The sequence below is a fragment of the Lissotriton helveticus genome, chromosome 11 (assembly GCF_964261635.1).
Source record: "Lissotriton helveticus chromosome 11, aLisHel1.1, whole genome shotgun sequence".
Lineage (NCBI taxonomy): Eukaryota > Metazoa > Chordata > Amphibia > Caudata > Salamandridae > Lissotriton > Lissotriton helveticus.
Window position 1 is genome coordinate 75,215,373 of NC_136072.1, and position 18,579 is coordinate 75,233,951.

The 18,579-nt window shown below is 45.6% G+C and overlaps 1 protein-coding gene across 3 annotated transcripts in view; it reads left to right on the top strand.

Annotated features, from left to right (window-relative positions):
- Window positions 1–18,579, top strand: part of LOC144791618 (dehydrogenase/reductase SDR family member 4-like) — a 379,701-nt gene that overhangs the window by 225,493 nt on the left and 135,629 nt on the right. Inside the window, exon 1 of one of the 3 annotated variants that reach the window (XM_078666346.1) lies at window positions 13,521–13,653. The exons of 1 other annotated variant lie outside the window; for it this stretch is intronic. The gene's annotated coding sequence lies outside the window, so the exon portion shown is untranslated. Of the gene's footprint in view, window positions 1–13,520; window positions 13,654–16,393; window positions 16,498–18,579 lie in introns of those variants that run through there. One more of the 3 variants, XM_078666345.1, reaches the window with a different exon arrangement.

Below are 18,579 nucleotides of genomic sequence, written 5' to 3' on the forward strand. Positions count from 1 at the left end.
CAACCTTGCCGCACTCCGCTATTACATGGGAATGGGGAAGTCCTGCCTCCCTCTGGGTTGAAACGAACCGAGGCAGTAGTGTTCCAATGTAAGGCTTTAAGGATGTTAACTAGGTCCTGGTCCACCCCTAGGCTTATCATCAGGGCCCATAGCTTCTCTCTGTTCACGTGATTGAATGCCGCAGAGAGGTCCATGAACCCCAGGTAAACCTAGTAGAGGTTCAGGCATTGGTCCGTAGTAGAGCTTCCCTCCCTAAACCCATATTGGGTGTCCGTTATTATCTCGTGGGTGTCTGCCCATTCTGTAAGGCGATTTAGGATGACACGCCCCAACACCTTCGCCGTGACATCAATCAGGGATATCGGGCGATAGCATTGGGGGTCATCCCTGTTCCCTTTTTTGTATATCGGGACTATTGTCGCAGAGGACCAAGAGCGTGGCAGACCAGCTTCCACTGCCGCGTTCAGGACCCTCGCAAGAATAGGAGCCCACAGCTCCTCCTTGGTGAGATATAGATCGGGGGGTATGCCGTTAGGGCCAGGCGCTTAATTTTTGGTTACGCCTAAAATAGCCCCTTCCACTTCTCCCAAGGAGATCTCAATCCTTGCTGTGGAACTAAGCCCATACCCCTCGTCATTATTAGTTTCGCCCGTATGGTTATATAGGTTTTTAAAATGGGAGTACCATTGCTCAGGCAAAATGGTGCTAGAGATCTGTGGGGTGTTTGAGTCCTGGAAACAAGGTTTATTAACTCAGTCGAGTCCCTTCTGTCCGCCGCCTCCCTTAGGTCCTCCCAGGCCTGGCTTTGGAGGCTAAATTTACGATTTTTTAGTGCCTTCTTGTATACCAACCTACATTGGGCAATGTGTGACTTGTCCCTAGGTGTTAGTTTTAGGCTAGCTTTTAGCTCTTTGTGTGCATGTGAACACTCTTTGTCAAACCATCTAGGGGTGGGGGTGAAACTCCCATTCTTAGGGGACCGTAATAATCCTTCGATGAGATGGTTAATATAGATTTGTAAAAGGTGTCCCTGTCTATTTTGGCCCATCTAAGTCTCCTCCCCTGGTCCGTTGCGTTCTTTACAAAACCAACACCCCGTGGGGCATTTTTGATGTTTGGGCCTATTAGATCTAACACAAGAGGGTTATGGTCAATAGCTATATATGCTCCATTCTATGTCTGCTTGCTTGACCCATATTTTAAGTATACGAGAGACCATGATAAAATCGATATAGGAGCGACAACCTCTGCCCTTAAAGGTGGGATTCATTTTGCCTCCACTTCCCAATTCCATCAAATCCATGGTGTGGACCAGATTGTGACCTTTCAACACCCTATCTAGATCTGTCCCTTTGGGTGAATGTGAAAAGTGCGGCCCTTTCTCCACTGGGCAACGAGACCAGTCCTTGTCAAGTGGTCTTGAATTCGCGCACACGTGACAATTAAAATCACCCACTAGAACTAGGGACGGTGCTGTTGCTGACTTCACTACCATCGACTGGGTGTTTAGGCGAGAGTCTAATTCCTTTTGTGAATTACCCTTCCCATTGGGTCCCATAGCATTATACCAGTTAATCAGGGTGATGTTTAATTCTTTAGAGCGGAAGCCCAAGGCCTGCATATTGTGTGATGGCCAGTTAAAATTTGACCAAACACCTTTTATCTTAAGGTCCACATATATGAAAAGCCCACCCATGGCTCTCCCTGATGCTAATTTTTGGGCATGGACTGAGAAACACTTATACCCCTCCAAGAAGAGAAGGTTGGAGTCAATCACCCAGGTCTCCTGGAGATATATCACATGAAACCCTGTAATATATTGTCTCCATTCCTGCTCCTTGTGTTTGGCTGCTAGACCTGCTATGTTCCAGGAAATCAGTTTTAACCCATCCTGCCTATCAGGCCTCTTTGGTGAGGATATGATGGATTCAGTACTTACAGTCCTGTCAATTGCCGCGGTGTTATTCAATTCGGCCAGGCTAAATGATTTTATTGATTCGGTATTTACAGCTCTTCTGTCAGGCCCCGTTATTTCTATTTCTACTACGGACTTGACTTGTGGACTTTCAGCTGTGATTACCCACTGGTCGGCCACTCTCTGTGCTGACTAGCGCCCCCCTTGTCGGGTTAGGGATGCTATATCTTGTACAGAGCTGTTATCCCTGCCCTGACTCTGCTCAGTGCCTGTGTCTGACCATTATCAGTCCAGTTCTTCTATGGATGACAAAGGGTCAAATCTAATCTGAAGGTCAATCACTCCCCGGTTCCTCATAGCTACATGTTGGGGTCTTCGAGAATACCTGACCAGGTTCCATTCCCTGCAGCTTTGTCCATCTGAGGTGCGCCCCCAGTTATAATTCCCCCAGGATAGAAGGAGCTCAAGGGCATAGATCTGATGTTACTTGCGTCTGTAGTTGGGCCCCACCTCAGTATCTGGTCAACAACAACAAAATTCACCACCACACAGTCTCCGATGTGGTCCTTGGGCCTGCTTCCCACCCAGTTCACCCTGCGTACCATTAGTATTTCCCCCTGTTCATTGCCTGCCAAGGGTCTACACTTGTTTAACCAGAACATGGTCTTGTTTTTGAGCTCACCATATGTCTCTATCTGATCTGTTTTCAACTCCGGGACTCCTGTTAGGATGATCACATAAGGGGCTGCGTCAGGAGGTAGGTTAAGGCTAACTGAAGTATTGGAATATGCCCTGTTGTTAAATTTTTCTGATTGGCACTTAGTCATGGGTGGGGGCGAAGATTGTCTGTGGACCATAACTTGATGGGGGCCTTTTGGGGCTCCCTAGTTGACTCCACCAGTAATGATGGGGGGACCCGGGGGAACCTGTGTCAAGCCTAATGATTGTGTACTCAAAAGGGTCGGGGGTGTGTAGCAGTGATATTTTGTTCGTTTTGGGCAAGGCTTGTTGAAGGCGTATATGGGCTGGTGCTGGTGGCCTCCTCCCCTATGATGTTATTTGGGGGTGGGTGGCTGGATCCACCAGCCAAACCCTTTGTTTTAATCAGGGTCACCACCTTGACCAGCCTGCTGAGAATTAGCTTGGTTTGGTTGGCGACAAGTTGCTCTATGTGTTCCTGTAAGTCAGATATGAGTTGACCTACCCACGTCTGAGGCACTTGTGTGTTTAATTCATCCCCTCCATGAGCTCTTACTTCTGTAAGAGAGTTATCAAACAGAACCTTGTTTGGGGTAACCCCCTTCCGCCTGGTTCTTTTACCATTGGTTTTCCTAGTCTTGCCCTATTGTGGTGTTTCCCCCCTTGTTGATGTCTCCCGTACAAAAGAGGACCCCTCTTGAGCACAGGGGATGTCAAATATCCCGAGATCTGGTAAGGCATGTAATAGGGCTGCTTGCGCCTCTGAGTCCTGTTGTTGAGTGGTAAGATCAATCTGGGGAGTTAGTGAATAGCGTCTCTCCGTACGCTCTATCTCATTTGCTACCTCCCTTAGTGCTTTGTGCAACATTCTATCAATGGCAGTTGGTTTATCCCGGTTAGGGGGCGGGGCTCCTTTAGGCTTGCTATTTCTTTTTTCTGGGTCTGGGGGGGTGCACTTAGGGTGCCTGGCAGACCTAGTATGGACCGCACTAGCCATACTGTTATGAACAGCCAGTCTGTGTGTCTCAGAAGAGCGGTCCAAAGTACCAAAGCACTACCCCCACCGAAGATCGAACAATTGCAGCCACCGTCTGCCACTCCCAAACGTCTCTAGTCCCAGATGCATGTCACAATTCACCCCTCACGGATAAACAGACAAAATCCCACCTTGTACTGACCAGGTTGAATGTCTCAGTGTTCTCTGTTCAGTTCCAGGGCAGCGGATGTTGGGGGGTAGGGCCCGGTCCGGCCTCTACCGGCCCCGGACGGGCGGGCACAGACGGGCACGCCCTTGGCCCGGGCTTCGCCCGGCGCGTCCCGCGTCGCATTGGTGCTAGTCGTTAATATGATGGTAGGGGGAGGAGACTAACAAGCCTCATGTGCTCCCGTCGCTGTGGCGTTCCCAGGGGTGATGGTCCTTGTAGTCCTTCGGTCCCACGCAGATGGCAGGGGAGGCACGGGACAAGGTAGCGTCCTCCTACCCTTCGTGCCCCCAGCAAGAGTCACCTCCTCAGTTAGCAGGGCAGCCCCTCAGGCGTGAGGAGCAACAAAGTCCGCGCTCAAACCCCACAGCGCAGCGGCACCCCGTTATGTAGTTACTCATAACGCCACTATTGAGACGGTCATTCACTCACTAACACACCCATACACACACTCATCCACCCATACAGTCCTGCAAACATACTGTCTTCAACACATAAAAAAGTGACTCACTCATTCATGCATCTATGCACTAAGTAATACCCCCCACTGAACCATACAGACACTCAGACTGATACTCAAGAAACCAAGTAATAACCCATATAGACACTCATGTAGCTACTCACCAACCTATGCAGTCACTTATACACAAAGTGAGAGACTGATACAGATATTTACATATTTAAACATTACTCACTAACCCATGCATTCACTAAGATACACTTAATCAGTGCGTTATACAATCAATTTAACAAAAAAATCATCAATTTAGACACTTATATACCCATTTATTCTTCCATCGACCTTGAGATATACATATATAAAACATATTTAATTTTCAGAAAAACACACATTCACTGGATGATGTCATCAGTGATGTCATGAGTGATGTCACTGACCATGTCATGAGTGATGTAATATGTGACGTCATCAGCAGTGCATTGCGGGCGTGCGAGTTATAGTTAGCTGAACTGACTATAACGAGGGAATTTCAATGGTTTTGTACGAGTGAAATGTCCAGCTAACTATAACGCCCCTGAAACCTATGTTTTTTTCAGTGAATATATATATGTGTGATCACCTACTGAAGCCTTTTCCCCATGAACATTCTGAGGTTGAAAAACTCTACCCAGTGAGCGTGATCTGAATCTAATCTCTTAGTGTTTTTCCTTTTATGTTATTGTCATACTAGGGCCATGCTCCTTAACACATTATACTTGTGGTGTTGCCCTGGCAATATGCAAAAAGTAGCAAAAATACTAAAATGAAAGAGTGGCCCAGCAGCCCAGGCAGAATAGCCCCTGTCTGCGGCCCTCCAACGGTTTGACAATGGTGTTTGCCTCAATACTAATGATGCTTAACTGATTATCTGCATGTAGCTTTGTAAATCATTGTCATATATGTAATAATGTGTAAATGTTTATTTTTACAACCATGTGTTAAAACAATAAATGTGTTGTAGTTTGTTTTGCAATTGAGCATAATGAGATTTTGTATGCTATTTGAGATTTGTGTGAACGATATTCTGCCAAAATGTGGCAAATATCCAGTCCTCTGTAGTACAAACCTATGACACTTGTAATATGGCAGACTGAATATCACTCATGTTTTGATTGAGTTTCCTGTCTACCAACCTGTAAAAAAGGTCAGTTATTTCTGAGAGGGGTGGGGGCTGTCTCTTCTTGCCTCAATTCAGGGTACAAGTTCCCTAGATCCAGCTACATGATTGTTAGCAATACATTCCCATATATTTGTAGAGATATTTTGAATTAGCCAAAGGATTGAAACATGAAAATGTCTTGGAAAAAATATCCAAAATATTAACATTCAACAAGTTCGTATGAATAAATTGTTTGGCAATTCACTAGCAATTCAATGCTTCTGGACTATTTCCTCATATCGAATACCATAAGCAACAATGATTCTTTTTCCAGCCCGTTGTGTGCAGGACTGTAGAGCCAGGGTCTGATCTATGTAAAGGGCTTTCATGTCGGCTGTGGAGAGCAGTTGCTCCTTATAGTGCAAATATTCACATTTCAGGGAATTATGCAGCAAACCTTCCTTTGCTGCGAAATCAGACCATACATTTCTAAGAAATCTGTTGTAATCCAATCTCAAACCAAGGTCGGCACAGATATTTTGACAGTGATTTAAGCAACAGTAAACGGAGTGGAGCCTTCAGACCACTCCAACACCCTGAATTCAGATGACACTCTAGTGGTTTTCATACCAAAAGTGAAATGGAAACATATTCTCAAATGAATTAACTAGGTTACATTTAACCAGGGTAGCTCATCTGGTTAATGTGTCTGCATATGCTGGCATAAAATCTGCAGAGTCAAAGCTAAAGCACTGAAACTGGTGGTTATGGTAGCTATCCCAACTGGAGGAAGAAATTTGTCTATAAATGACACATTTTATTTTTGGGAGACCCATGTAGACTGACAACACTATTTTGATTGCCATTTTGCAGTGATCTTTTGTTGAGCATGTCCGAGCCAATCACAGATGTAATTAATATTATTTTATATTCAGTCACACAATCAACGCTGTCCCCTCTTCTTGCTACCACACCCTCTGTCCCCTATGAAAGACCTTTGTTGTACATAAATTAAGTAGGCAGCAGGACACGTCTTGCAGTAGTTAAGTTGGATGTATTAAGTTACAAGGAATAAGATAAGACAGCAGAGCACAAAGCCTCACAGCTGACCAGACCAACTGCCAAGGCTAGAATCCCAACACACCAGATAGAACATAGCTAGGTAAGAAGATAGAAACACAAAGAAAGGACTAAAGAAACCAAGAAGCCATATAAAGCTAAGTATGAATTTACAACAACCTTCAACTGGATTCCCCTCGAACACTGGAAAATCATCACCCACGCCCTCATCATGGACTACGGCAACACACTGAACAGGGGGATCAACAAAAACCTCACCCGAAAACTCCAGAACGTCCAGAACACCGCCGCCAGACTAGTCCTCAACCTACCACGCCACTGCCACCTCAGCCAACACCTGCAGACACTACACTGGCTCCCTGTTGAGATTAGAATCATCTTCAAGCTTCTCACCCACGTCAGCAAAGCCCTCCACAACACTGGACCAGCCTACATGAACTACAACCTCTCTTTCCACCCACCCCAAATATCCCTCCACTCAGCCCAGCTCTCCCTTGCGATGGTGCCACGCAACAAGAAGACCAGAACAGGAGGTCACTCCTTCTCTTTCCTCGTGGCCAAAGCATGGAATACCTTCCCTCTCCACCACTGGCAGACGCCAACACTCTCCAAATTCTTGAAGGACTTCAATACCTGGCTTTTCGGTGAATCACCATGTACATACAGGAGCCGCGTGCCCCTCCCTTAGTGCCTTGAGACACAATCGGGTGAGGAGCTGCACTAAACAAACCCATGATTGATTCATTGATAGACATTGCTTTCTGTTGACTTATGCTTCAGATTCTTATGGGGTTGGGCCACCAAGAAATGCTGATATGCTTGAGCGGTCGCAAAGGACTTGCAGTATCTTAAAGCCATAGGTCCATTTTATTTTTTTTGTCATTCAGATAATGGTATTGCATTCACCTCAAAGGCTTACAGGAATGATACATCTGTTCTGGGTGTTTATCTGCAATTCATCAACCTATTGAAACTTGGGAGCTATGGATTAAATGAGTGAGCTTTGGTATGCTCAACAAGTTTTGAATGCTGGGATATTGTAGGCAGGATTACGTTGATTGAATAATCTGTAGGAATTGTCTAAGAGCATTAAATAATTTGCTTAGAGGAGTAATAGGTGGTTGCACCTAAAATAAGGTGCTCCCTGGAGTATACCTGGTCTCGATCTCTCTGGGAAGGTTGCAGAAGCAACGATTTCTGACCCAAAAACTCATCAATAGTTGTTGGAAAATATTAGTAAAATCTGAACTAAACTATTTGTGACACATTGCAACTCTGCCACCTGTGAAAATAAGGACAAAGTTCAAGAAACGATTCCTGATAAACAAGTGTTTGGGCCATCTTACAGACCACCTGTTCCAGTTCTTGGAGTAGACAGCAGAAAGAGTGTAGTCTTACCTCCATTGCCTGATTCTAAGATAACAAGAAGATATCCATCACTCACATTAAAAGCATCACATGGCCAATTTTGTTCAACAGACCCCCTTTTTGATGGCAAAGTTACATCAGACCACAACCTCTCAATCTCTCCCTACTGTGAAGGAATTACCCCAGAAAGAGTTTAGTGATACTGTTAACCTGAGTCCTAATCCAAGGACTGCAGAGCCTACTGTGTCCCCCGCTTTACTCCAAGTTCAAGATTCCACAGAAGAACCTACCATTGGACTTTCAGCACCTCTACAGTCTCAACTACTGCTCTGGTTAACTGAACCTCAGTATGAGTCAACATCAAGTGATGTGATGCCTTTTCGAGAAACAATGTTTTATGAAAATAAATCTGAATTCTACACAGACAACTTTTTATCACCCTCCACCATCACTCTACTCCATCGATTTATTTTTTGCATATCATTGGTTTCTTGACAGGTACCAGATACCACCATGGTCCTATGTTGGGATCTCTTCAGGACTGTTTCTTTTTATCATGTCGCTGACTATGTTGATTATCATTCTACTGCTAATAAATGGAGATTTCGTCCCTGAAAGAACTAAAACACAAAGTGTAGTTCGAAAACTTCAAACCACGTCCACATTCCACAGAGCTCTGTGAGTTTTTTACACTGCACACACCACTGCTTATTCTGTGCCTGAAGGCATAGATTGGGAACGGGAACTCTATCAAGTTATGGGACCTACTGAGCCATTGCAATATGTGTTGAATGTTTCAATGAATGATATTATCATTCCTGATTCTTTTTCAGATCCATGGGAATTTGATTGCTTAGACATCAAGCACATCTGATTTTGCTACACACAGAAAACAGAGAAACTTCTCAGAAATCTGATTAACACTTGCAGACTCAATAACTCTGCACAGTTTGTTGAAACTTGTGGTGTCCAAGGCTTCCAGCACTATCACAACAAAAGAACAAAGCTGTTATACAATCGAACCACTAATAGTCAGAAGGGGATTGTCATCCAGGTACAATTTAGATGTAATGAATTCATCACTTTTTCATCAATGTATGGTCAGAATAAAAGGGGTCGATTACGATGGCGGGTGAATTGCCCCCACCGGGCTGGCGGTGGTCACCGCCGGCCCGGCGGGGGCGATCTGCCACCATCGTGACAGCAAAGACCCCCGCCACATTATGATGGCTTGGGGATCCGCTGTGGACGTAAAGACCGTCCGCCGCTTTTCAGCCAGTCGCCTCGTCGACCGGCAGAAAACAGGTTTAATATGGTGGCGGTGTCTTCCAGACACCGCCATCCATATTACGATGCAGGCTCAGAGCAGCCTTTCCATGGCTGCATTCCCGCCATGAAAAGGCTGGCGGTTCCTGTTGTTGGGAGCCCGTTGCGGGCCCCCAGGGTGTTGGGGGGTGGGGGAGGTGCACATGGGTACCCCTTGCTTTTACATGTACAATGTATCAGGCACTGCGTGGTGCCTGTCACGTTGTGCATGTAAAAGAACAATATGCATATTTTACATTGCAGTGGGTGCTGCTTGCAGCACTGCCAGCCGCAACGTAAAATGTATAGAATGCGCCCGCCACACTGGCGGGCGCATCATAATTGCAATGGTGGCACAGCCGCAACTTTGGCGGGTGGTCCCTTTTGTAGCTGTGTACGCCCGCCATCATAATCGGCCCCTAAGTATTGGAATTCTCCACACAGTTATTTGTATTGTGTTTAGTTTATGCAGAGTAGACTTGTAGACATTACATTAATTAGTTTGATTTCTATGTTTTCTAAAGGTAGTAGTGTAAGGCACTTTAAGAAATATGTGAATGCATCCAGAATCCCACCTCAGATGTCCTTCTGTGTCAATGTGTTTGTGAGGTGCTAGTTGTGCTATAGGATAGCGTTTTTTATTTGCAAATTGTAAGAAAATAATATTTTATTTGGCTTCCAACTGACAAAGATATGTCAGGAGATGTTGCCCATTCTAGCTATTTACTGGATAGAAAAGAGAAAGAGTAACTGTAAAGCTGTTAAATGGCAGGTACATTCTTGTAAGAAACTCGTAGTGCAGTGTATTCCTGCAGTCGTATATCAGATTTTGGTTTCTTTTTACACAGAATACGTAAACAAGGGCAAATATGCTGGCACCAAGGGCCTCATTAGGATGCCGGTTGTACGAGCATCCGACCTGCATTGTGTCGGAAATGGGATTCCCCAACAAGGGGCCCCATTAGGATGTTGTGGCGGATCGCCTCCGGCAAACGGGCGGTGGCGATCCGCCCGACATCCTTCCCCGCCTGCCAACCGTTTCCCCCCGTCATATTACTATGGCGGGGGGACCGTTTGCCGCTTTTCCGCCCGGTCGGAAAAGGGTTTCATATGGTGGCGGTGTCTGTTAGACACCGCCATCCATATTAGGGTGTGTGCGAGAACATGCTTTTCTGTGGCGGCAAAGGCACGCGGGAATGTCTTGTGGGGGCCTGTTGTGGGCCCCCACAGACTCTGGGGGTGTGGGGTGCACATGGGGGGTACCCCCTGCACTTCATTGTACAACGTGGCAGGCATCGCACGGTGCCTGTGATGTTGTGCATTGAAGTGCGCAATGTGCATTTTTAGCATTGCGGCGGGCGGTGCTTTCAGCACCACCCGCCGCAATGTAAAAAATGCGAGATGCGCCCGCCAGTGTGGCGGGCGCATCCTAATGGCCCCCACGGGACCGGCCCCCACGGGACCGCCGCCATTATGGCGGGCGGGTCCGTTTTAAGTCTTGTCTGCCCGCTATCCTAATTGGGCCCAAGGAGTCGGCGGTTCAGCTTCACAAAGTAGGATGCGATTGCCTTCACGGCGGTTGCAAAGTGTATGTTTCCTAATGAAGCTTGTGTACTTTTTAAACATCCATTCAGCATGTGGCAGGCATGTTGCGGTGCCTGCCACACGATGTATGGATGTTTGGCGGAGCACCATAGGTGACCCCCCCGGGCCTCAAAGCGGGGATGGGGGGCCCTGCTAGGGACCTCCAAAGTCCATTTCCAACAGCCTGCCTATGGAGGGTGGAACGTAGAAAGGCTGTCGGAAAGGTGCATTGTAATCCCCACGGCGGACCGCCTCCATTTTGAGGATTACGTAGGCATCGGTCCGACCGCCTGTCATAATACAGCGATTAGACCGATGCCTCAAAAGCCGGGCTGAATGCCTCTGACAAGCTGTCGGAAAGCCTTCCGCCCGACATCGTAATAAGGGCCCAAGATATTTACTGTAAGAGTGAGAATTAGCAGAATGCTGTGTTAATTCACCGATTATAATTTTTTTTGTGTGAATGATTATTGTTCAAAATAAATCTTCTGTTCTATGTTTACCTTTCTGCAGGAAACTGCCGCTAAACCGGCAATAATGGGCTTGATAATATGCCCATGTGACTTCCCAAAGGTTCTGGTGTTAACACGGGCTTCTATGGGTATTCACAAGGGCATATTATCAAGCCCATTATCGCCGCTTTAGCGGCAGTTTCCTGCCGATAAAAGCGGTGATAATGTATCGCCCTTTCTTGATAATATGGCACTAGGTACGTCGTCGCCTCACCTTCCTATGAGTCTTGGCAAATCACTTTATCTCCCTGTGCTTGAAAAGAAATAAACTTTTGTAGTGTAATCTGGTGCTGATGTAAAGCCTTCGGAGGCCTGTGGGGCATATTTGAGCTAAATAACACAACAAAAAGAAAAAAACTGTCACCAGGATTCCTGAGAAGCATTCATGCAAGTGGTGCTAGGATACTGTCTGCATTAGAAACCTAACCGGGGCCATCAGAGAGAGGCCATGTTTGTCCCACAGACAGTGGAACCAACCCTTAAACGAAAGTGGCATTGGGGGCCGAGCGGACACCAGGATAATTGAGGAGCTATTAGTATCCCACTGAGAGAGAACAGTAAGAACCTAGGACCATATTATCAAGAAAGGGCGATACATTATTGCCGCTTTTATCGACAGGAAACTGCCGCTAAAGCGGCGATAATGGGCTTGATAATATGCCCGTGTGAATTCTCATAGAAGCCCATGTTCTGGTGTTAACATGGGCTTCTATGGGAATTCACAAGGGCATATTTTCAAGCCCATTATAGCCGCTTTAGCGGCAGTTTCCTGCCGATAAAAGCGGCGATAATGTATCGCCCTTTATTGATAATATGGCCCTAGTCCGCTTTTCATTGAATCAATGCAAACATAAGAAAAGGCCTTAAGAGTAGTTTGGAGCCAGACAGAGTAATTGTTTAAATCAGTGGTTAATTTGTAAAAAAAAAAAGTGCTGGGCTCTCGTCAAGAGGCATCTAGCACCAGCCAATCGCTCCTGTTAGCGCCCCCTAAAACAGAACCAACTACCAAGCATGAAAGTGAGGAGAGGATGTGGCGTAATGGCCAGAGCTGCCGACTTCGGAGCTGGGGCACCAGGGTCGAGTCTCAGCGTCGGCTCAATATCCTGTGATTTTGGGCAAATCACTTATGATTGCCATAAATGAATACATCTCTAATTAGTGCTCCTGAAAAGCACCTGTGTTGATGAGTAAGTGCCGGGAAACCACCGACTCAAATTCAGCATTAGTTTCGATATAATGTCCACCGAGAGGTGGGCTGGAGAAGGTAGGGAGCCCTGCAGTATGGCCTTCTAAACTGACCTCATTTATGAAAAGTGACGCATCGCTGCGTGAAAACATTAATGCGTCACTTTTCACTGCGCCCTCTTTGCGAGACCAATGATGCGTCATATTTACAGTATGACGCATCATGGCGGAAGGAGTTACAGATACGTCAGTATTTCTGACTTATCTGTATGGCGCAAAAGTGACGCATTGCTGGAGTGTGTCACAAAAGTGGCGCAACTCCAGCAATGTGTCCTTTCACATGGGGCAAGCCACATGTGAAAGGGCCTGCGTCACTCTTACGCCTGCTGTGAGGCATGCGTAAGAAATTGACGCATTTTTGTCTTAGAAGTGGCGCAGTGAAATATTACTGCGTCACTTCTATGACCCTGTCTTGCGTCAGAACGCCCCACCTGCATACATTATACCTTGTGTAGGCATAATGTAGCGCTGGGGTTTACAAAGTGACGCATCTACAGAGATGCGTCACTTTGTAAATATGGAGCAACAAGGCACATTTTTTACGCTGCTGGTGCGTCACAAAAAGTGACGCACCGGCGGCGTAAAAGTGACGCACAGCCTCATAAATGAGCCCCTTTAATTTTAACTAGTGTCTTTGGAAAATCATGCAATCCAATGCACAGCTAGATCCAATATTTTGGTAATTTTCTTTAAGGTAGGGCCACTGAAGACTATGGAGTGGCTCGCTTGCGACTGCAATTTGGGGCTGGTATAAAAAGCATTTCAAGCGCTGCCTGAGGCCTGCAGTGCAGCCAAGCTATCCATTGGATTCCTTAAAAAAAGTAGCCTCCTTAGAGGAGAGAGTGGGGTGACCCTGGGATGTGAGTACAAGGCACAGACACTGTTCACCGACTCTGTGAGGCTTTTGAATGAGGTGGGGGTGCAGTTAGTTTTGTTATCAATAATGATGCAATAGTTCCAAGGTTCTCAGCAGTGCCTCCCAGTCCTAAACACGCCCTCTAATCCGGTAGGCGGAGCTCGTGGCAGTGCTGTTCCCTCTCGGACCCAGTGAGTGGCCAGGGACACAGAGGCCAAGGTCACTGCCGCCGTAGCTGCCCTGCTCTGTGATCCGAGTGTCTAAAACATACAGGTGAAGCTGGATCAAGGTGAGTGGAGTGCCATGGATTAAAGAACAGCTAGGCGCCTCGGCTCCTGCTGCCTGCAGGGCCATCTGTTGCTGCTACTCTGCTGTCTGCCTGCAAGGACATTTACTTTGTTGCTGGGGTGTGTCTAGTGCAAAATAGGAGGCAGCAGAACTGGTTTGAGGCGCATTGCAGACGGGACAGGATATTATAGGCCAGGAAAGAGGTGCATCAGTGAAAATACCGCAAGAGAAAGGAAAGGGATGGTTATTTTTCATGGCTACATATTTGAACAGGATTTTGTTTTGTACATAAAGCAAAATGCCTTCAAAGGTGGCCATCATTAAGACGCATCTGCCGTGGCAATCTTTTCATGCATTTTGTAGTATTTTATAAAATACCCTTTCAAGACAGGCACCGTTGATGGGACTGCCTTCGCAGCAGCTATGTAAGATGTCAGCAAGCATTGGCAAAGCCAATAGGTTCCAGGACGAGACGTGATGGATTTGTTTATACTGTGTTTGTCTGTGGGCCATTAATCCTTTAAATGTGTTAGGATGTGCTGCCGAGGTATGTTTTGGGCAAGGCCGAGTGCTAGAATAGCACGCGCCGCCATTATGGCAGTCGTACCGGTCCCCGGGGACAAGGTGGTGGTGGGAGCACTCCCACCTCCCGTGATGGTCCCATAGGTGGTGTAAGGGGGGGGCGGGAACCGGATGCACTTTAGTGCTTCCGGTTCACGAGGGCGCCCAATTTTTGGGGTAGGACAGGTTTAGACCGGCCTACCCCAAACGTTACATCATCTGTCTAACAATGTATCTGGACTTTCTGCGTAATTGTACATAATATGAATAAATAATGTTTTTTAATTTTGTAATAAATACGTCCGGGGGGTTACACCCCTAATCCAAAAAGTAAAGTTGCTGTGGTCTTATTGATTGCCTTGAAGGAGGGAGGGTGACCCCATCCGTACAAGGGCTGCGGGTACAAAAGGCAAATAGGGGACTCGGGGAGTACCAGACCATATGAGACTTATGCTGGAATGGCAGGTAGTCACTGAGCTCTCTGTGAAAGGCTCTGGTAGAGCTGTGCAGGTCCCAGTACACGCCGGAAAGGGGATTTATATGGCACTCCTGGGATGTATTGAGAAAGGCGTGTGAATCGCAGTGATTAACAGCAGAGGATTCTAAACGTTGGGGGTTGGGTGCATTGGATGTGTTTTGTGTGGGATAGAGCTGGAGCAGTGGTGAATTAGAAATATGTGCATAAGCAGAGCTGTGTAGGGGTTCTAGTAATGCACTTCTGAACATACAAGTCAGGTGTGAGGTGCACTGGAAGAGCTGTATGGTATTCCTCAGTTCACTCTGTGCGGATTCCTGCATTGCAATAGGAGGTCAAGAACAGAAGAGATGTGGCCTAATGGCTTACCTGTCAATTTTGAAACCTGGGAGATTGGTTCTAATGCTTGCCTCAGCTGTTGACTAAAGACCTGTGATTCTGGGCAAGTCACACCGTGTCTTAAAAAAAATTAATTATGTGAAATGCAGTTATGAATTGTAATGTGTTATGCAATCAATCAATTCGTTTCTTTATTTATGAGTTGGAGCTCCAAAAAGGTCCATATAAAATCACACCAATACAATAAATAACAAGCTATAAAATGACACCTTTAAGGAGTAGGAGAATAAGCGTAAGGATTATAAACACTTGTACACATTATCTAATTTCTGTAGAAGCCACATGAGTAGAAATTGGAATAAGTTCATAAAGCCCTAAAATATTAAACTTATCTGCAAATTACTCTATTAGGAGTGTCTAAAAAGGGTATTGTATTGTTAATTTCGTAGGCATAAATCCTACGCTTGGTATACACAATCTTATATTGTCTCCCTACACTCCCCATAATGTGCTTCACTCTGTTGCTCCCTAGATAAGACTGGATCAGGCTGTATTATCTCAGTGTTTGGTGATAATTTGTGTCACAGACAGCCAATGAGATGCTCTGGTGAAATTATGAGTATGTTCCGGCACTGAGACAAGCCTTTGGAGTGATAAAATGTAACCAGAGAACAAGGGTGCAGGAGAAAAGCACAAACCATTTATTGTCAGAAGGTGGAGCCACACCGGTCATACGCCCAGAGAAAGAAGAATTGGCACTATCAATAGTTCTGGTGCTGGCCCCCAGCCTTACGGGTTTTGGCTTTGGCAATACTTTATTTATGTTGTCATGGTTTCTGTATAACTTTATTGTTGGGGGAGCTGTAAAAGCAAATATATTTATGGGCTTTAAAATTGCATACTGACATAGTGGCTTCTTATTAGTGGATGTTCTCCTTGTAAACAAAGCAGAATGCTGTCCCTCACAGCAAAGTTTACCTTTGCTCCATGCTGTATGCTGTAGTGGGTGAAAGAAAAATGTGAATTACTGAACAGACCAATGGATAATGGGTAACTGAAAGCCCCTATAAGTGCATATATTATATGTATAATTTTAGTAAAATCAAAAGGCCTTGGCTAACGCCAGACCTAAGAAGGAGCATATGAAGTTAAGAGAACACGTTGTGATTGAAGAATCACACAAAAATATCAGCTTTGGGGTTGCATTCTTTAGTTCTCATGGTAAAAAGAAAACAGTGAGCAGGCCCTTACAAGAATTGCAGATGGATTGGGGAGAAGAGGACCTTTCATTGCTGTAAAGGGAAGGGAGTTGTCAGCTTTGATCAGCCATACCTACCTGCTTGGTGCTAAGTTGGCATGATGTTCCATTTTCTAGGGTTCATTTTTGGGCCCAGTCGAGCCCTGGCCTCAACCAACCTGAGTAGTCACAGTGTGCATTCTGCCTTCTCCTCAACTGTGACTGTCCATTAGGTGAGTTCTTCGAGGCCTTTGGAATGTAAGGAAAAATAGTGAATGCTTGCAAGTAATGCCACTGTTCCTGGAATCACACAAACAACAGATTCTGCAAGCCAAGCCCCCATAACTGTTAAGAACCTCATCTTTCAGCTTTGACTGTCAATGAAATATAATGTTCAGACAGGGATATCTCTTTTGTCAAAGAGATAATAGTTTATTTATGTCGAGTAAAAAGTATATATTAACACGATGTTCTGAATTACACAGAGCGATGCCCTCTGGGCTCTCTCTGTCTTGTTTTATGTTATGGAACTCTATGTGCATATAAACACAGGAATTCAGACTTGCAAAAGAGTTCAAGCAGCCTGGTGTTCACCTTGCAGATTGTACCAAAAGAACGCATGAACAAACATTGTGAAGGCCATTTCTTTTTGCCCTTCGATGTAGTATTGTTTTTGTCTTCTAGCAGTGATATTTTATGTAGAATCCAATTTAAAACAAGCATTGGCATAGCCAATAGGTCTCGCCTTCGGGACCTTATAAGTGTTTAGCCATGCAACAGTTGATGTTGTTGCACCAAGGATATTGTGCTGCATAAATAAATACTTATAGGGTCCCAAAAGCGAGACCTATTGGCTATGCCAATGTTTGTTTTACTTTAAACCATGTTAAAAACATTGACAAAGCCAATAGATTTTCCTTAGGTGAAACCTATTGGATTTTCCACTGCTTGTTTCACCTTAGCTTAGACCTAAAACTTTTGCACATTTTGCAGCAGCCTCCCTCACACTGTGTATAATGCAAGGCTAAAATAATGACTATATGGTGCTTTCTGTTACAGGCTGGGACCACATAGCACTAAAAATACACGTTACCCTTCTCCACAGCACCAAACTGGATTTAATTCTGTGGCTCTCCGGTTACACACCCAGACAGCGGCTCTCCGATTACACACACAGACATTGGCAGTGACTATATTAACCAGTAGAGGTTTAATAAGTAAAAGTTAATTTCCCACCAATTAGTTTAACCTGCATTTGTTTTTATTTTAAAGTATGTTATTTTATAAGCAGTTACCTGAGGGTGACAGGAAACACAAAATAGCTACAGCATCATTTTTCTTTTCAGCCATGTTTTTGACCCCTCCCCCACACTCACTGACCACGCCCTCATTGCACTCACTAGCGCAGTTTCTATACTCTTTCTTTAATGCACTTTGACTGTTCTATCAACTTTCTGGTCCTTCCCACCAAAGATCACCCCCCCTCAGTGTGCCCATATAGTTCAGTCCTTTCCTCTCTCTGGAGAGTGCCCTTTACCGTGGCAAATCTAGAGCGAGCCAGAGAAATAAACCCCAGGGGATTGGCTACCAAGACTCTGCCGGAAAAGCTCCCCATCAATTCTCTTAAAGGGTACACAAAAAATAAGAGAAATTGTATGAACGTGCACCCATGAACGTGACCGGTCGTGCACGGAGCAGTGTCTTGTGTGGTATTCGGCTAAAGTCAACTAATACGGACCAGGATGAGGAAAGAAAATGTAATTCGAAGTGCACTATACCTCCCACTGTTATTAAACATATATATGTATATATTTATAGGCATGAGGAGGTAAATTGATTTATTTATCCAGAAAGTCACGAATTTTAGGTGCAGTGTCTGAACTGGTACTAACAGCAAAAGCCATCTGGCCTCATCGACGCCTATCCGCTAACCTACGTTATTTGACGCTGCAGAGATTTTAAATATCTGTGTATATTGAATTTCACAGTGCATCAAAGAGAAGAAGGCGCTAGGCTTTAATATAAAAAAAAATTCAAACGCTACCGAGTGAAAAAAAGCGATGACATCGCTCACCTACGAAACCGAAAGAGCCCGGGCTGAGAGTGAGGGCGGGGGCTGCCCGCGCATGCGAGATCCGAGCCCCGAGCCCCGGCGCCGAAGCAGAGTGCGGCATCTTAAGTCCCGGGTCCCAGGAGGGGGCCCGGGTGAAGACCAGCGCTGCGAAGGGAGATCGTTGATCGAGACTTACCCCTGGCTGACGAGAGACAGACACGGAACACGCTAAAAGAGCCCGGTGAGTTTGGGGGAGGGGGGG